At 49.5% G+C, this 19,314-nt stretch overlaps 1 protein-coding gene and 1 pseudogene across 4 annotated transcripts in view; one reads left to right on the forward strand and one right to left on the reverse strand.

Annotated features, from left to right (window-relative positions):
* The window catches only part of Scarb1 (scavenger receptor class B member 1), a 93,253-nt gene that overhangs the window by 42,143 nt on the left and 31,796 nt on the right, over window positions 1-19,314 (reverse strand). The gene's annotated exons all lie outside the window — the stretch shown is intronic.
* On the forward strand, window positions 11,862-12,941 carry LOC105944776 (annotated as a pseudogene).

The raw sequence follows: 19,314 nt of genomic DNA on the forward strand, positions 1-19,314 counted from the left end.
CCTGAGCTAGAGTGAAACCCTACCTCAAAAAAAGGGGAGCTCGAAACAGGTTAGTGGTTAAGGCACTTGCCTACAAAGCCAAGGGACCCAGGATAAATTCTCCAGAACCTACATAAGCCAGAGGCACAAGGGGGCACATACATCTGGAATTTGTTTACAGTGGCTGAAGGCCCTGGTACACCCATTCTCACTCTCTCTCCCTGACTATTTCTTTCTCTGTCTCAAATAAATAAAGAAAAACAAAACATTTAAAAAAAAATTCAAAAGAACAAAAACTACCAATTTGCTCACAAAACTGAAGGAAAAGACCACTGTCCCTTGGCCTGTGACTCAGGACCTCTCCTCTGCTTCAGGATTAGCAAGCAGCCCACACCCTAGCTGGTCAGAGAGATGTCGCAAAGCCAGGTGGTCAGGGCAACTTGCGTAACTGCCCACCGTCTTTGAACATGGCCTTCCAGGACAAGGACAGCCACTCCCACTGTCCCCAAACAGCCAGAGTTAAGCTGGCTCCTCTGGAACTCGGTCTGTTCTAGGGCAAAATGGGGCCGGGGCTGCCACGCCACAGCATGCCAGATCTTGCAGTGCAGGGAAAAAGGACGCTGCCCGTGGGGCTGTTCGCTGATAAACCTGTCTTCTTACAGCTGTGTGTCACAGTGTCACCCACAACCTGTGCGGCCAGTCAACACAAACAGGGCGAGTCATACCCAGGACTCTGACAACAGCGGGCTAGGAATCCCCAGTGTCCCAGGCCGGGCCTTGCCCTCCACACTACACCTCCCACTCACTGGCCAACACACCTGTCCCTGATGCTCTCTCCATGTGACAAGGGAGGTCTTGACAGGGGCACTAAAACAGCATCCGCCTCTGGGCTACTGGGAGGTTTGAACGAGCTCAGGTAGGTGACAGGCGCACAGCACTGGGCGGCAGACCCCTTCAGTCTGCAGGAAGTGAAGCTCCCTCGTCTGCCCCACACCCATCCCGCTGGGGGTGGACTCTGCCCTGCCTGGCCCGGCCTTTGCTGTCTTTCAGTCACAGAGACCAGCTACAGCAGCCGACCAGATAAGTGTGAAGCTGCAGCCTCAGTGCTGATGCTGTCACTCTGTCCCCTTCCTGCCCCTTTTCCTAGGACAAAGATCACAGCCCTGGGACACAGGTGGGGAGAGAGAGCCAAGGTGAGTCCTAGGGACATTAGTGTTTTCCCACCTGGCCCAGGTGACCCCCAGCCCAGGCCCCGCAGGCAGAGGGCAGCTGAGGAGAGAACAATTAGGCTAAAGTACTGAAAAATGACTGAGGGGCTGTGGAGCTGGCTCAGCAGTTAAAGGTGTTTGCTTGCAAAGCCTGCTGGCCCAGGTTCAAATCCCCAGATGCCCCAAACAGTATAAATGTCTGGAATTCACTTGTAGCACCAAGACGCCCTGGCATGCCCATGTTTTCTTTCTCTAATAAGTTAATAAAAATGCTTTTTAAAAATGCAACAAGCAGCCGGGCGTGGTGGCACACGCCTTTAATCCCAGCACTCGGGAGGCAGAGGTAGGAGGATCGCCATGAGTTCAGGGCCACCCTGAGACTCCATAGTGAATTCCAGGTCAGTCTGGGCCAGAGTGAGACCCTACCTCGAAAAACCAAAAAGAAAAAGAAAAATGCAACAAGCATTCTAGAGAAATGGCTCAGTGGTAAGGTGTTTGCCTGCAAAGCCAATGGAACCCAGTTCAACTCCCTTAAACCCACGTAAGCCAGATGCACAAGGTGGCACATGCAGAGTTCATTTGCAGCAGCTGGAGGCCCTGACACATCCATTCTCTTTCTTTCTCTCTCAAATAAGTAAACAAATAAATAATATTTTTTAAAAATGCAACAAGGGGCTGAGGAGACGGCTCAGTGGTTAAGGTGCTTGTCTGCAAAGCCTAATAAACCAGGTTCATTTCTCCAGTATCCATGTAAGCCAGATGCACAAGGTGGCACATCCATCTGGACTTTATTTGCAGCAGCTGAAACCTTGGTGCACCAATTCATTTTCCCTTTCTCTCTCTCTCCTTGCAAATAAATTTTAAAAAAAATTTAATGCACCGAAACATTGGATATGGTGGTGCTCGCCTTTGATCCCAGCAGTCGGGAGGCAGAGGCAGTAGGATTGCTATGTGTTCAAGGCCACCCTGAGACTACTGGTGAATTCCAGGGCAGCCTGGGCTAGAGCGAGACCCTACCTTGAAAAACAAGGCTAGAGTGAGACCCCACCTCAAAAACACCAAAAGGAGGAGGAGGAAGGATGAAGAAAAAGGAGCGGAGACTGTTTAAGAGTTTGGAATTCTTGTATATACACCCATGGGGATAGGGATCAGGTCTGAACACAGCATCCATGTGTCATAGTCCACACGCGTGGCCTCATACGGAATTCTCAATGATTTTTTGGGTAACAAACTCTCATGGTGGGGAAGTATCCATTGGGACAGTTGTGCTCAGAACCACTGTCAGAGTTGTAGGTTTCCAGGGGGAATGTGGCCCATATTGCACTGCACCTCAATTACCACATTCCAAGTGTAATCACTCAAAAAAATTTTTAGGGTAAGTAGTCAGGCCTATAATTCCAGCATTTATGAGGCAGGAGGACTGCAAGTTCCAGGCCAGCCTGGGCTACTAGTGAAAACCTATCATGGACCTAACAGTACAATTGTATTTCTATGCATATATATATTCATATAGGTGTACCATAAAGTGTGTGTGTGTGTGTGTGTGTGTGTGTGTGTGTGTGTGTGCATGGAAATGCACTACTAGGTATGGAACTCAGGGCCTCAGGCATGCTAGGCCACTAAACTTCCAGCCCTATAATTTTTTTAAATTTATTTTTCATTTATTTGATAAAGGGGAAAGCCAGTGAGTATGAGCACCCTAGGGCCCCTTGTTCCTGCAAACAAACTGCAGACGCACCACGTTGTGCATCTAGCTTCATGAGGGCCCAGGCTGGCAGGTTTCACAAGCAAGCGCCTCTAACCACTGGGCAATCTCCCCATCCCAATTTTTTACAAGAATCAAGGGAAGAAAAGCAAACTACAAAGAAGAAAGGGTTGACAGCAGCCTCATGATGCAAAGATATCAAATACACAAAAGCTACTGACTTCCCTTTAAAAAAAAATTATTTAACTGCTAAGCCATCCCTCCAGCCCCTGGTTTCCCTTTTGAAACAAATCCCTGTGGAAATATCACCACAGTGGCAAAAGTAAACCCCACCAACCTGGATCATCAGAGGCAGGTGGGAGGGAGACATGGAGTAAGGTTCATCTATCATTGCAATGCAATTCTAATTTTTTTAATTTTAGTTTTCTTTTTACTTGAGAGAGAACAGAGAGAGAATTTATAATTCTATCTTTTAAGGGGAAGGATCTTCTGCAGGTAGTTTCAGAGCCTCGACCACAGGCCTTGCACTGTTGCTCGTGGGCCTACAGTGAGGTCAAGGATCAAGGCCACAGGAATGTGTGACAAACAGGTGTGACTTGCTCTAAGATAGATGGAGGCAAGGAATCAATGTTCTGTGTCTTCAATATAAAATTAGCATGCTAGGGCTGAAGAGATGGCTTACCAGTTAAGGTGCCTGCCCACAAAGCCAAAGGATCCAGGTTCAATTCCCCAGGATCCACATAAGCCAGAGCACAAAGTGGCACATGCGTCTGGAGTTTGTTTGCAGCAGCCATTCTCTCTATAATCTAACTCTCTCTCACACACACACACTCTCTTTCTCTCTCAAATAAACAACTAAAATAAAATTTAATAATTTTAAATTAACATGATTGTAATTCTAGTACTCATGAGGCTGAGGCAGAAGCATGGTGAGTTAAGAGGCCAACATGGGCTACATAGCAAGATCTAGTCTCAAAAAAGGAAAAGCAGCACTGGGGAGATGGCTCAGCAATTAAAGATCCTGCTTGTAAAGCCTGCCTGTCTGGATTTGACTCCCCAGTACCCACACGAAAGCAGCTGCACGATGTGGAGCACGTATCTGGGGTTTGTGTGCGGCATCAAAAGCCCGTGGTGTGCCTACACACTCACTCACTCTCTCTTTCTCAAAAATAATAATAAAACAAAAAAAAAACATAAATGTAACTTTTTTGTTGTTGTTTTTAGTTTTTAGAGGTAGGGTCTCACTGTAGGCCCGGCTGGCCTAAAATTCACTATGTAGTCACAGGATGGCCTGGAACTCACGGCAATCCTCCTTCCTCTGCCTCCCAAGTACTGGGATTAAAAGCGTGTGCTACCATGCTCAGTAACTTTCTTAACAATGACCTGTAAGTCCCTGCCTATGGTCCGGCCCTAGTGGCCTTTCTGGCCCTCCTGTCCACATTCCCTCCTTTAGCCCAGCCAAATGCCTTGCTCTCCCATGTGTGTGCATACCCCTGCCCCAGTGCCCTTTTAAGGCAGGGTCTCACTCTAGCCCAGGCTGACGTGGAATTCACTCTGTAATCTCAGGGTGGCCTTGAACTCATGGTGATCCTCCTACCTCTGCCTCCCAAGTGCTGGGACTAAAGTCGTGCGCCACCACTCCCGGGCCAGGGCCCTTTTTAACTGGCTTTTTTCTCTGCCTTGAACATGCTTCCCAAGGTAGCTCCATGGTCAAGGTCACCCTGGGATCTGTGCTTGTGTATCTCCTCTCAGGAAGACCCACCCAGTTCGCCCAAGAGACCCTAGGCTCCTTCACTTACTTTGTTTATTTCATGGAACTCACTTGCCTTCCCGCTCACATTAATTAACTCATCCTGTGTATTGTGTCTCCCTGCCAGGCCACAAACCCCCAAGAGCGGAACCCCCTCCACACTGCGCACTCTGGGCAGCGCCAGGCACCTGGCAGGAGTTCCAAAGCCATGTGTCAAGGAAGAAGCCAAACCGGGTCCTGGAACACTGAGATCCACACGCATGTCCGGGATGGGTGGGCCACACTGGGGTGGGAAACACAATACCCAAAGGACTAAGCATCCTGTGGGTGCTTCCAATTCCACTCAGGCTTGGGAACGGGGCTTCGGGGCACTGGGATGGAACCTAGGCCAGCACGCATGCCAGGAGCATGCTGTCCCTCTGAGCTCCAGGCCGGTCTAAGAGACAGTATTTCTGAGCCCTCCAAGGGCTTAAGTTCTTTGGGTCCAGTTTGGCAAAGCCTGGGGACAAGTGTAACAGAAAAATTTTACACTTTGCCAACAATTCACCTATTTTTCAGCTAGGCGAATCTCAAAAGTTTCAATTCAGAAAAAAGTCTGGCTTCAACAAACTTGCACCTCCTAGCTGGAGCACAGCTCTGCAGCAGGACCAAGTGAAGGACTCCCACCAGAGGAAGTCACACCAGGCCTCCAGCCCAGGCTCAGCGCTGACCGAGGAAGGTGAGACCAGTGCCAGGGGGCTGAGGGCTGGGAAAGCCCTGGCTCCCTGAACTGTCCTTCCAGCAGCCAGCACGAGCCAGGAGGAGCTTGCAGCAGAGGCCATGATAAACCTCTGCCTTCAGCTTGGGCCTCCACCCACCACAGTCTAGAAGGCATCTCTCATGGGTCCCAAGGCCCCTCCAATGACCACACATCAGGAAGCTGGCTATAATCCCCCTGCACACCATGGTGTGACGTGCATCTGCAGGAACCTCCACAGCGAAGGCCTAGTGTCTAAACCAGCCAGCAGGGCCCTGCACTGCCAAGGCTCCAGGGATGGTCCCGACACCTCCTCCAGCATCCTTTGGCTTGTGGCTGTGTCACTCCCATCTCTGCCTTCACTGTCCCCTCCCTTCCTCTCTGCATGTCTTTTTCTCTAGTGTTTCTCATTCGTCCATCAGATCTCCACCTTCAAAACACCTGCTGTTTCCAAGCAAGGTCACAATAACCAAGGGAGGGGTTCTGGCTGAGATCATGACCCCAAGATTCAAGGGTTGGAGGTTTGGTCCCCAGTAAGGCCATGTGAGAATATGAGGGACCTTTAAGAACTGTGGCCTCATGACAAGTCCTTAGCTCTCTTGGGAGAGACTATGTGCTGTGGCCTCCCTTCAGCAGAGGCATACCCTTCAAGATCACAAGCTGAACACACCTCTTTTCTTTATAGCTTGGCTTGCCTCAGCTGCTTCACCCTAGAGGATACTAATTTTTTTCTTTTAGAAGTGCTGGGGATTGAACCCAGGGCCTGAGCAAATGAGTATGAAGTAAGCTCTCTACCATGATACACTTTTTACAAAAAAAAAAGAGGGGGCAAGTGTGGTGGCACACACCCTTAATCCCAGCTGAGGTAGGAGGATAGCTGTGAGTTCAAGGCCTGCCTGGGACAACAGAGCAAGTTCCATATCAGCCTGGACTAGAGTGCGACCCTACCTTGAAGAAAAAAAAAAAAGAGCCATACCAGGCCCACACACTGGCACATGCCAGTCCCAGCACTTGGAGGCAGAGGCAGGAGTACTGCTACAAACTCAGGCCCAGCTTGGTCTACACAGTGAGTTCCAGGCTAGCAAGGGCTACACAAGAAAACCCTGTCTCAAAGACAGAGAGAGAGAGAGAGAGAGAGAGAGAGAGAGAGAGAGAGAGAGACAGGGACAGAGACTCACTAGCTATGGCGGTACGCTATCTGGCCTAACCCTCTCACACAATCTTCCTGCCTCAGCCTCACAATTGCTCACTACCACACTGAATTTACAACAGAGGTTAGGCCAGGACAAAGCCAGATGTGCAGGAGACACCTCTGCAGGAAGCCACCTGAATACCTTGGGAATGCCACAAGAAGCCCAGGAGCCTGAAATGCAGGAAGATGAGAATAACAGTCCCCTGCTGGGGTGCGAGGAAGACCTGGTGTGCCCCAAATACTTATGGGGAGCATGCTGGCTTCTAAGATAAAGCAGAGCTGGGCAGCTACCAGGGTGAGGGTGGGATGGCTGGCCACCAGACAAACCAAAGCTCCTGGCCTGAGGTGGGCTGGAAGCCAGCCATGCAGAAAAACAGGGACCCTGGGGTAAGACCCTCACTGCAACTAAGGTCAGTCTGGTTCTACTGAGACATGGGCCAGAGGAGCCCAACACACCCTGACCAGAAGCTCTACACAATGGGTGATCCCGCCCTGGGATGCTGGGGACCAGAAAAGCCACATGCATGGACACTGAGGCTCTAAGGCCAGCTGCCTCCTGGAAGTCTCAGAAATGGAGCCCACTATGCAGGTCCTTCCTCCCACTTGGGACAAGCCCCCAAACTCTCCTGGTCTTCCCCCACCTGCCAGCTCAGGCACCACAATTTCCCAAAGCAATCATTAACTTGACTCCTTCCTAGGGAATTGCAAAACCCAATTCCTCCTGGAGGAATAACAGCAAACACAGCCAGGTTAAAAACACAGCTCTGGTCACACAGACCAGAGGCCGATCGTGCCCCAGGCCCAGTTCTGGGACAGGACCAGAGCCTGACAACCCAGGCCCGCGGGTCAGTCATGACACTGAGTCCTAAGGCTCCAGGTGTCACCAGCCCTGTGGCACCTGTACACCAAGGAAGACAGCCCAGGGGACAGTCCAGCCTGGAGTTTGGAGGTCCCAATTGACCAATGCCCCAAATTCTTTTGCTGTAAAGGTATGTAGTAAGAAGGTGTGATTTTTAAGAAAGCTTTCCCCTCCCTCCAAGGTAGGGTCTCACTCTAGTCCAGGCCGGCCTGGAATTTACTATGTAGTCTCAGGGTAGCCTTGAATTCATGGTGATCCTCCTACCTCTGCCTCCTGAATGCTGGGATTAAAGGCGTGTGCCACCATGCCCAGCTAGGAAACTTTTTGGTAAGAAACCCATGTGTGTGTGTTTGAGACAATGGGTGAGCTGCTCATGGGAAGCTGAGTCAATCCTGAGGCCTCTGCTATCTCCCACTCAGCCCTCAGCTCTCAGGGTCTTAGGGTCTCTCCCTCCAAAATGCCTGGAACCTGGGATGCATGCAGCTCCCTCCAGCACCCTCCTGGCCCTCTTCCTGCCGCGGGGACCTGTGCAATAGTCCAGTGTTCCTGCTTCTGCCATGCTCACCACGTCTTCCCCTTCCCCACCCAGCCTGCACACACTATTCTAAGGATGTTGTTAACTTCTAAGAAGGAAAACTGAAAACAAGCCTGGCGTGGTGGCACATGCCTTTAACCCCAGTACTTGGGCAGCAGAGGTAGGAAGATGACTGTTGAGTTCAAGGCCACCCTGAGAGTACAGAGTGAATTCCAGGTCAGCCTGGGCTAGGGTGAGACCTTACCTTGGGAAAAAAAAAACAAAATATTCTTGAGCCAGATATGGTGGCTTGTACTTGAAATTCCAGCACCTGGGCAGACTGAAGCAAGAAGACTGACTGACCTGAGTTCAAGGCCAGCCTGGACTATGTGAGACCTTGTTTCAAAGAAAAGAGAAAAAAAAAAAAACCTCTACCCAGGAGCTGAATGCTCCTGCCACAGTGCTCCTGACAGAAGGAGGCACCTTGCCATGAAGGAGATAGGTCTTCCCCAAGCCAGCTCCCTGAGGAACAGGGGACCCACCAGAACATGCTACGGACCTGAGGAAGAAGAGAGCCCTGAGCCCCCAGCGCAGGCAAGGCTACTCTGGCCACTACCCGCACCATGAGCAGGGCTGACACCAAGTCTTGCCTCAGTCTCTTCCTCCCATCTGGCCACACACTTCACAGTAGATTGCTGTCTAGATATAGAAACACATACTAAGCCCCAACCAGAGAGACCCTGGTGAGACCCTTCCTCAAACAGTGGCAGAACAGACCTGGGGACTCCCCGAAACGGCCTCAGTGTTGGCAGGTTCCCCTAGGGCAGAAGCAGGGAGAACCACCTGAAGGTCCTCAGGAGGCTCCTAAGCTACGCTGGGGCCAGCATGTGGGCACGTGGGCACCTGTCTCTTGGCTGCCACCAAGTCCCACTCCTTTCTGCCAAAAGAACCCAGCAGCAAGGAGTTTACCACCCAAGTGCCCTGTGGTGGACCCCAGCTCTTCAGAACATGGGGACAGCCATGACCTTCACATCTGAACCAGGGGTGGGGTGGGCGAATAAGCGCCTCACAGGTGGTCTTGGGACATTAGCTTTCACTCCGTGGCCTCAGTTACTGCTTAACAGACCTACTGGGGCGGTGGCTCCCAAGATGAGGTCTCAAATGAGCTGCCCGTCACCGCTCAGTGGCAGAGCACCTGCCGGGTATGCATGAGGCCCCTGGCTCCATCCTTAGCATCACAAGGGGGAAAAAAGCCACGCCAACAGCTTCTGCAGTGGTGGTCTGTTTCCAGCCTCTGGAGATACTGCTAATGCACCCTAGTTCATGGATTAAGGTCATGGTGACTGGCACGAATTTGGGGACGGTTGGCAGAAGTAGAAAAAAACCGAGGGAGCTGGGCATGGTGGTACACACCTTTAATCTCAGGCAGAGTTAGGAGGATCGCTATGAGTTCAAGGCCACCCTGAGACTACAGAGAGAATTCCAGGTCAGGCTGGACTAGAGTGAGACTCTACCTTGAAGGAAAAAAAAAAAAGAAAGAAAGAAAGAAAAAAAAAAAAAAAAGAACAGAAGTCAGTCAGATGACCCAGGGTTCAAGACTGGACATCCCCTGAGCAGGTGAGAGGGCAACTGGCCTTTAACACTGTCCCCTCGTCTTAGCTGCTTCCAATTAGTCATGAAAGCAAGTTCTTAGAAGCCACTTAAGAATGGGGAGTGCAGCTCAGTGGTAAGTACTTGCCTGGTAGGTGTGAGGCCCAAGGTCAATCCCTAGTACCACTAAAAAAATTTAAGGGGGACTGGAGAGATGGCTTAGTAGTTAAGGCACTCACCTGCAAAGCCTAAGGACCCAGGTTTTATTCCCCAGTACCCACATGAGCCAGATGCACAAAGTGGCACATGCATCTGGAGTTCAACTGCAGTGGCTAGAAGTCCTGGCATGCTCATATTCATCCTCTCTCTCTCTATCAAATAAATAAATAAATGAAATTTTAAAAAAACACTTAAGAAGGCTAGAGAGATTGCTCAGTGGTTAAGGCACTAGTCTGTAAAGCCTAATGACCCGAGTTTGATTCCCAGTACCCACGTTAGCCAGATGCACAAAGGGGCATATGCATTTGGAGTTTGTTTGCAGTGGCTAGAGGCCCCAGTGGGCCTCTTCTCTTTTCTTTCTCTCCTCTCCTCTTCTCTCTCTCTGTTTCTCTTTCTCTTCTTGCAAATAAATATTTTTTAAAAACTTAATGGCTGGAGAGATGGCTCAGCAATTAAAGGTGCTTGCTTGCAAAGCCTGATGGCCTGGGGTTCAATTCCCTAGTACCCATGTAAAGCCAGGCGCACAAAGTGGCACATGTGTTGGGAGTTTGTTTGCAGAGGCAGAAGGCCCTGGTTTGCTTAATCTCTCTCTCTCCCCCTCCCTCCCTTCCTCTCTTGGATTGCAAATAAATAAATAAACTTTTAAAAAACTTAAATTTAACTCAAATTTTCTGGCATGTCCTCCTTGCCAGGAAAAGAAAATAACAAAACAAACCCCCAGAGTGGGGTGCCCTATGGCCCCCCAGCCAGAGCAGCTAGCAGACAAGTTGGGTATGGAACTCGCAAGCAGCAGATAAACTCCTGATTTCTGTGCCAGCGTCCTGTGAACCCCCACGAGGCCCAACCTCTGGCTCTGAACAGCAGTCACCCCCTCAGCGTGCCCTCCAGCTCATACCATACCACCCCCCTGATGGCTCATATAGAGGCCTTCCCCATTGATATTCCAGCCAAGCCCTGTCTCAGAGTGACACAGCCTGAGAATGCTCATTCATTCATTCATTTGTTACCTCATTCATCTGTTCATTCATCCATTTGTTCATTCCTTCATTTGCCTGTACATCCATTTGCTCACTTATTTGTTCATTTATATGTTCATTCACTCACTCATTCATTAATTTCTTCCTTCAATCATTTATTCGTTCATTCTCTATTGCCTGACTGAACATCTAAGAGGCCCAAAGCTGGGGCTTAGTGTTATAGGTCAAAGTTAACCAAACACGATTCTGGCCTTAGGTAAATGGATCAAAGTGGGGGAAGATGACATGTAACCCACATGACTCAGAGACATGAGGGGAAGCACTCAGGGCATCAGACACATTTGCTGGCATGTGTTGGCAGCATCAGCACTCTCGTGTGGGAGCAGGCACAGCACAAGTATCATTGGGCAACGCTGACCAAAGCAGAATGTATTTGTACCCTGCAGCCAGTCACCCAAGAGAGATGGTGCTGACTAGCAGTCACAGTGCTGGGAGGGCTTTGCAGCCTTCTGGGGGAGAAAGTCATCAGCAGCCTCAGCCAGCAGTGGACCCTGCAAGCTACACAACTGCCTACATAGGCAAGATATGCCCCTCGAGCAATAGTGGCATGTCTGTTATGGGGAGAACCAAGTGTTTTCTAGTTCAATTTGAGGCCTACTCCATGGAAGGAAATTCATGCCTAATACTGAAATCCTAGTCAAAAGCCTATGGCTGGGAAGTTACTACTGTTGTTTGGTTACATGGATACATTATGCCCATGAAATTCCCTTCTCAGTATTAATGTATCTGCGTATATTTCAGTGCTGCTCTCACTTTTTGGTACAGAAGTCTCTCTTTTCAGATGGTGGCTGCTGGGGAGATTCACAACTCATCAAAGTATTGAGAAGTGACACTGAATGTTGGACTTAATGAGACAACAAGATGTCTCCAGTGGCTAAGGGACTACAGTGGAAGAGGTGGTAGAAGAATGTAAGAGCCAGCGGAGAGGGAGGAGTGCTTTAGAATGCCGTCTCCCAGATACAAAGTGGTCACTAGTTTCGTGGCCTTATAGTGGCTGTCATTATCTTTACAAGACCTGCATAACATTGGGCCCATGAGCCCGAAGGCCCCGGGCACGCTGCACACCCCGGCCATGGCCCGGCTCCGCGAGGAGCAGGAAAAGGTGGTCACTAACTGCCAGGAGAAAATCCAGCATTGGAAGAAGGTCAAAGATGATTACAACACCCTTCAAGAAAGACTCAATACCTTGCCTGACAAGTTCTCTTACAATGTGATGGTATCATTTGGCCCTTTTGCCTTCATGCCAGGAAAACTTGTCCATACGAATGAAGTTATGGTTTTACTTGGGGACAACTGGTTTGCAAAGTGCTCAGCAAAGCAGGCTATAGGCTTGCGTGAGCACCGGAAAGAACATGTGAGAAAAACAATGGATGATTTTTTAAAAGTCATGAAAAATTTTGAATCCAGAGTTGAATTTACAAAGATTTGCAGAAAATGAGCAATGCTGCAGGTGATATTGTAGACATAAGAGAAGAAATTAAAACTGACTTTGAATTTAAAGGAAAACCACGGATTGCTCACAAACCTCATTCCAAACCAAAAACTTTGGATATTTTTGAAGCAGATTTTGCTAATGATGTAAGACCCAAGGATTTGGTTGCTGATAATGAACTTTGGGCTCTACTTGAAGAACTAGAAAGATAGGAAGAATTGCTGGGTGAGCTTGACAGTAAGCCTGACTCTGTGATTACAAATGGAGAAGATGCAACATCTTCTGAAGAGGAGAGGGAAGATCAAAGGACAGATGTGAAGGCAATGTGTCAAGAATCTGACACCTTCCCTCTCCAAAGTTGTCAGAAGGATGATGGTAGACGGTCAAGACTGTTCAATGGCCAAGTGAGGAGTCATTGAACTGTTCCGTGAATGGTTCAAATTCACATCACAGCAATGAAGATGATGATGATAATGAATACACTGATGATGATAATGAAGATACTCCAGCAGATAATTCTGTACCGACAATGTATTTTTCTCATATTGTTGAACCTAAAAGGGTTCAAATAAATACTGGTAAAAATGCCACGTTAAAACCCAGTGAAAAGAAAGAGGAAGCAAGCGCAAGCGCAAGAGTGGCACTGGCAGTGGCCGTGCTGCCCAGGAGCTGCCTGGTACCAGGAGCCGCGCTGGCATGTGCAGGGTCTTGCCGATGTAGTGAGCGCAGAGCAAGATCTTGCCTCAAACCCCCATGATCCTCCTGCCTCAGCCTCCTATGTGCTGGGATCACAGGCATGCGCCATCACACCCAGGGGCCTGCTAGGTAAGTATTCAACACAGCACACATCGGAGCTGCCTGCTCAAGGGCCTCCCTGCCTCCTACCACCACTGGGAGAGCTATGTGTGGTTCAAGTGTGGGGTAGAGAGTCCTACAGCTCAGGGAGGGTGGGCACAACTCTAGTCCAGGTGGAGGGTGTATGGGAGACTTCTAGAGTTCCTCTAGCAACCACTTCAGGCCTACACATTCAGAGACATGGGTAAGTTCCCTGCTGAGCCAGCAGTGCATGAGGTTTACAGGAGACCTTCATGGAGGGGACGCACCACAGCCATCATTCTCAGCTCTCTCCAGCCTGGTCCCCCACCTGTCACATCTATCCTGGGTATTTACCTCCCATGATAATGAATACAGTGACCTAGGAAACACAGCTGTTCTGAGGAAGGTACTGCACACAAACACACCTCTGAGGACAATGCCACAGTGGCCTTCCAGCTCTATGCTGGCCACAGTTCAAGAACACAGCAAGTAGCTGGCCAAGACTCCGGAGGATGGGGTGAGGTGAACTCAGCCACCACCACTGGCTCTTAGCCACCCTCGCAATGTTTATAAGACATTCAGCTAAAATGCAGCCAACACAGCCACTGGAGGAGCCGACCAGGTCCTTCGTCCATGAGCCAGCTGCTAAGGAGGACCATGACCAAGTGTGCATTCAAATTAAAGCTAACTGTAGCTCTTTTTCATTTTAATTTTGTTAGTCCATGGACTTAGCTAATTTTAAGCATCCACTGCAAAGGTGTTAAGTACACCCACAGTGTTGGGCAACCAGCATGCCATCCAGACCATGTCAGTCTGAAACTGCCCTCGCCCACAGCCCCAACACCATCACTTCACTTTTTGTCTTCTAACGTGCTCTCAGAGACTCCCAGGAATGGAACTGTGCCACTTCTGCCTTATGTGACTGCCTAGCCTTCTCTGAGCATCTGCAGTCAAGGTTCATTCACAGAACAGCATGTGGCAGGATTCCCTTCTTTTTATACCAGGCATGCTGATGAACCCCTATAATATCAGCACTTGGGAAGCTGAGGCAGGAGGGTCACAGGTTCAAAACCACCATGGGCTACAAGGTGAAATGCTGTCTCAAGAAAAAAAAAAAAAATTCTGAAGCTTTCAACATTCCCCTTGGGTAGATAGTTTACCCACCTTGCCCAACAATTAGTCACTACATATTTGGACCACTTCTGCCTCTACTGTTTGTTTGTTTTTGTTTTTTCTGAGGTATGGTCTCACTGTAGCTCAGGCTGACCTGGAATTCACTATGTAGTCTCAGAGTGGCTTCGAACTCACAGCGATCCTCCTACCTCTGCCTCCCAAACGCTGGGATTAAAGGCGTGCACCACCACACCTGGCTGCCTCTACTGTTTTGAGTAGGCAGCTATGACCTGGATGTGTAGGCACCTCTTCCAAACCCCGTTCCTGAGGAAGAAATGCACATCAAATGGGAATTATGTATTTAACTTTTTGAGAATCTGCCATCCCATCTCTATAGTGGCTGCACCCCTATACAGTGACCCCTATACAATGCCCACAATGGTGCCTACATCCTCAGCCCTGTGTGACCTTATAGTGGTCACCCTAGTAGGTATGCCCCAGGCTCTTTGACCCTCAGGTTCCCAGACACTGACCTATCTGCCACCCTTGGCCCACTGTTAAAGGGATGTCTGCCATGTGGTCCAGCACTTGGCATCGTTCTCAGTTAGAAAGACCACACTCCCACCAGCACTGTAACCCACCTTGGGAAATTGGCACCACAAGCCAGCAGGTGATTCAAATCCAAAAGTCAAACAGCCATCCTGTCCCATTTTCAAATCCCAGTGGCATGTCTTCTGAGTCTCCCAAAGAAACTTTGAACCTCTTGCCACTTTTTTGCTCCCATCATGATCCAGTGATTGACTTCTCTGCGGGTCACTGGTTTTCCCTCCTCTATGGGCCCCACTTGATGTCCCTCACAGGTTAGGATCATGGCCACCCTACAGAGACCATTCCAAGGAGTGAAAAACCAAATGGAGCTGGTGCATGCCCTTAATCCCAGCCCTTGGGAGGCAGAAGTAGGAGAACTGCCATGAGTTTGAGGCCACCCTGAGACTCCATAGTGAATTCCAGGTCAGCCTGAGCTAGAATGAGGCCCTACCTTGGAAAACCAAACAAATGGAAACTCCTCCTGGGGTCCTACAAGACTCTGTTGCACCCATACTCCCCCACCCCTTCTCCCAAGCCCTCTGGCCACTTCCTGCAGTCCAGTACACCCCTCCTACCCTTGGGCCTTTGCACTTGCTGCACCCGCTGTGAAGCCTGCTCCCCTGAGGCCTCAACACGTGCTCCATCACCTCGCTGTCCACTCCCGCCACCCAAGTACAGTGTACAATCTTTCCTCCGGCCAGGAGTGGCTATGGGCAGAACCTGGGCTCTCTGAACGCTGCAACGCCGCAGCTGACTACAAGGCCCGGCATGAAAATCACACACAGCTCACTGCTGCTGGGAGAAGGTGTGTCCCTAGTCTCAGTCCTCAGGGTCCCTCCTGTTTACAGTGCCAATGCCCTCCTGCCCAGAGAACCTTCTCCACTGTATTTGTGCCATCTTCAACAGAGGACTACCTCTCTGCAACCCTTCAGTGTGACACAGTCATGGGAGAAGGATGCAAGTCACCAAGTATCACTCTTGACCTGGAATGTGAAGCCCCACACCAGCTGTCCCATCTGCCAGGGTGACATGGATGCCATCAGCTCCCACATTTTTTATTATTTGAGAAAGAGATAGATAAAGACAGAAGGAGAGGGAGAGAGAGGTGCACCAGGGCCTCTAGCCACTGCAAACAAACTCCAGATGCATGTACAGCCATGTGCATCTGGCTTACGTGGCTATTGGGGAATCAACCCTAGATTCTTAGGCTTCACAAACAAGTACCTTAACCACTAAACCATCTCTCCAGCTCAGCAGCTCCCATTTTCACCAGCTAGAACTCAACAAGACCTAAGCTGTGAGACCCAGGAAAGCGGATGCCAAAGCCAAGCCATGGGTTCTCCCAGGCAGTGCCTTGCAGAAAGTATGTGAGGCACTGGGGATGTGGGTCAATGGGTAGAGCACTTGCCTAGCATATACAAAGCCCTAGATTCAATCCCAGTACTGAATAAACTGGGCAATAGCACATGCCTATATCCCAGCATTCAGAAGATGGAATTAGGAAGATTACAAATTCAAGGTCATCTTTAGCTGTATCTCAAACTCCAGGCCAGCCTGCACTACATGAGATCCTCAAAAAAAGAAGGCAAAAAATAAATATATAAACTTTTTTAAAAAGAAAGAAAGAGGGGCTGGAGAGATTGCTGAGTGTTTAAGGCATTTGCCTGCAAAGCCTAAGGACCCAGGTTCAATTCCCCAGGACCCACATAAGCCAGATGAACAAGGTACCACATCATCTGGAATTTATTTGCAGTGTCTGGAGGCCCTGACATACCCATTCTCTATCTGCCTCTTCTTCTCTCTTTCTCTCTCTCTTTACCTCCCTGTCTCTCAACAAATAAATAAAACATTTAAAAAAAGAAAGAAAGAGACGGGCATAGTGGCACATGCTTTTAATCCCAGCATGCCAGAGACAGGAGGAGGAAGATAGCTATGAGTTTGAGGCCAGCCTGGGACTACAGTGAGTTCCAGGTCAGCCTGGGCTAGAGTGAGACCTTACCTCAAAAACAAAATAAAAAAAAAGACAAAGAAAAAGAGAAAAAAAGAAGGTACAAGGAAGCTCCCACACAGAGGGTGGGCAGCAGCTCTCAGCTAGCCTCATCCCTGACCTAGATCCCGTCTGTCTCACTCCTCCCCTACCAAGGGCTTGGTGGCCCTGACAGCTCGGCTCATTTATCTGCTCTCAGGCCACAAACCACACAAGAAGGAAGGTCAGTTGTGGGAGGCTTCAAGGACCAGGCTCCAGACCACAGCCTTGCTCTGGTGGCACCACCTCATCTCCCCTTCCCACCTATCCTCATCTGGCTGGACTTGTCCCCTGCTTGGAGGGTCCCCGGAATGTCTTTCCACTGGACATGGACAGCCCCACTGGACAAAGGACACCCACTGGACACCAGAAGCCCAGTGGCCACAAGCAGCTCCACTGGCCACAGGCAGCCCCACATGGAGTGCTGAGCCTCCCGAATCCTCTAACAGCTAACACTACCCACCTTACAGATGGGAAAACTGAGGCCCTGCCTGAAATATGGATTGGCCTTAGGCCTGTCTTCATCCCCACTCCACTCCACCCCACCATTACAGTGACACACGGCATCTTCTCATACCTTTTGTCAGCACCTCACTTGCTAAGGTAGGAAGCACAAAACATGAGGCACAAGCCAGGTGGCCACTACAGGCTCCAGCAGCCTCAGATTGCTTCTGCAAACCCACCACCCAGGATGCCTCCTAGAATGGACCCAGAACAAGAAAGACGAGCACTGTGACTGTCACCACCCTAGCCAGGCTCAGCCATCTCGCCACCATGATGCACTGGATAGGAGTCAAGCAATACGAAAACAGCCCTGGCCATCGGGCGTTTGTCCCTCACAACCACAGCTTTGTGAGGCAAAGGGTGACAACCAGCCCCATCCTACAAGCAAGGAAACTGAGGCACAGGGAAGCCATTCTCTTGCCTGTGAACCATCCAGGTGAGAAGGAACCTGGCTAAATAGCAACCATCCTCAGAGGAGGACAGCCACCTCTCAGCTCCAACAACAGCTGCATTCCAATTCATCATGAGCACCTCAAAATCTAGATTCTAGCCAGACATGGTGGTGCACACCTTTAATCCCAGCACTAGGAAGCAGCAGTAGGAGGATTGCTATGAGTTTGAGGCCACCCTGAGACTACATAGTGGATTCCAGGACTAGAGTGAGACCCTACCTCAAAAAAACAAAACAACAAAAATCTAGATTCTGATATAGATCTGTTTCTCTGTAAGAGCTCCAACCAATTGATTTAAAATATATATGTGTATGTGTGTGTGTATGTGTGTGCATATATATATGTATATGTGTGTGTATATATACATTATGTACATACATATATATATATGGTTTTGTTTTTGTTTTTTTGAGATAGGGTCTCACTCTAGTTCAGGCTGACCTGGAATTCACTGTGTAGTCTCAGGGTGGCCTCGAGCTCACAGCAATCCTCCTACCTCTCCTGAGTGCTGGGATTAAAGGTGTGTGCCACTACACCCAGCTCTTTTATTCATTTATTTATAGAGATAGAGGAAGAGAGGGAGAGAGAGTGTGTGAATGGGTGCATCAGGGCCCATTGTATCATCACTGCAAATGACCTCCAGACACATATGCCATTTTGTGCATCTGGTTTTACTAGGTGGGTACTAGGGATTTGAACCTGGTCCATCTGCTTTGTAAACAATTGTCTTTAAGCACTGAGAAATCTCTCCAACCCCAACTAGATTTTTTAAAAATCACAGCACATGGAAAATACACACATGTCCAGTGGGATCTGGGCAGGGTGTGATCTCCCAGCAAGGGTGGGTGCATAGGTGCCAGGTGAGACTTGGCCTTCACTAATAGCTGTGTGACCTCGGGAAGATTCTTCTACTTCTCTGAACCTGTACATGTGGCATGGTACCTGGCCAAGCAACTGTGCCATCAATGCCAGTGGATGTGTGCACGCACACACGTGTATGTGCACGGTGCCGGTGATGAACCCAGGACTTTGTGCATGCCAGGCCAGCACTCAGTCACTAAGCTACATACTCAACCCACTAGTTTTAGGAGACAGGGTCTCACTGTGTAGCCCAGTCCAGCCTGGAAACTGGGATCTTTCTGCCCCAGCTTCCTAAGGGCTGGGATGACAGGTGTGTGCTTGTCACACTCGGCCAGTTCAGACTACTGTTGTTAGTGTCATCTCTCTTGGAGAGGCTTGAATAGTGCCCCCCAATAGCTATGTGATCTTAGGAGAAAGGGTCTCTGCAAATGTTATCATTAAGGGTCTGGAGAGCATCCCAGAGAGGGTGACCCTAAACCTGACAAATTTCCTTTCAGAAGACACAGGTGAGGTATGAGTGGAGTAATGGGGCCACAAGCCAAGGGATACAAGAGCCACAGGAATTGGAGGGACAGGAAGTGCAAACACACCCTCCCGCCACCACCTTTGAAAAACACGGGCGGCATCTTAATGTAGACTTATTGTTTTTAGCCACTCAGCCAGGAGTCATTGGTCCTGGCAGCCCCAGAAATGAATGCATCCCTTGAGGAAGCTCTGGAAGGCCCAGGAGGAT

The sequence above is a fragment of the Jaculus jaculus genome, chromosome 13 (assembly GCF_020740685.1).
Source record: "Jaculus jaculus isolate mJacJac1 chromosome 13, mJacJac1.mat.Y.cur, whole genome shotgun sequence".
NCBI lineage: Eukaryota > Metazoa > Chordata > Mammalia > Rodentia > Dipodidae > Jaculus > Jaculus jaculus.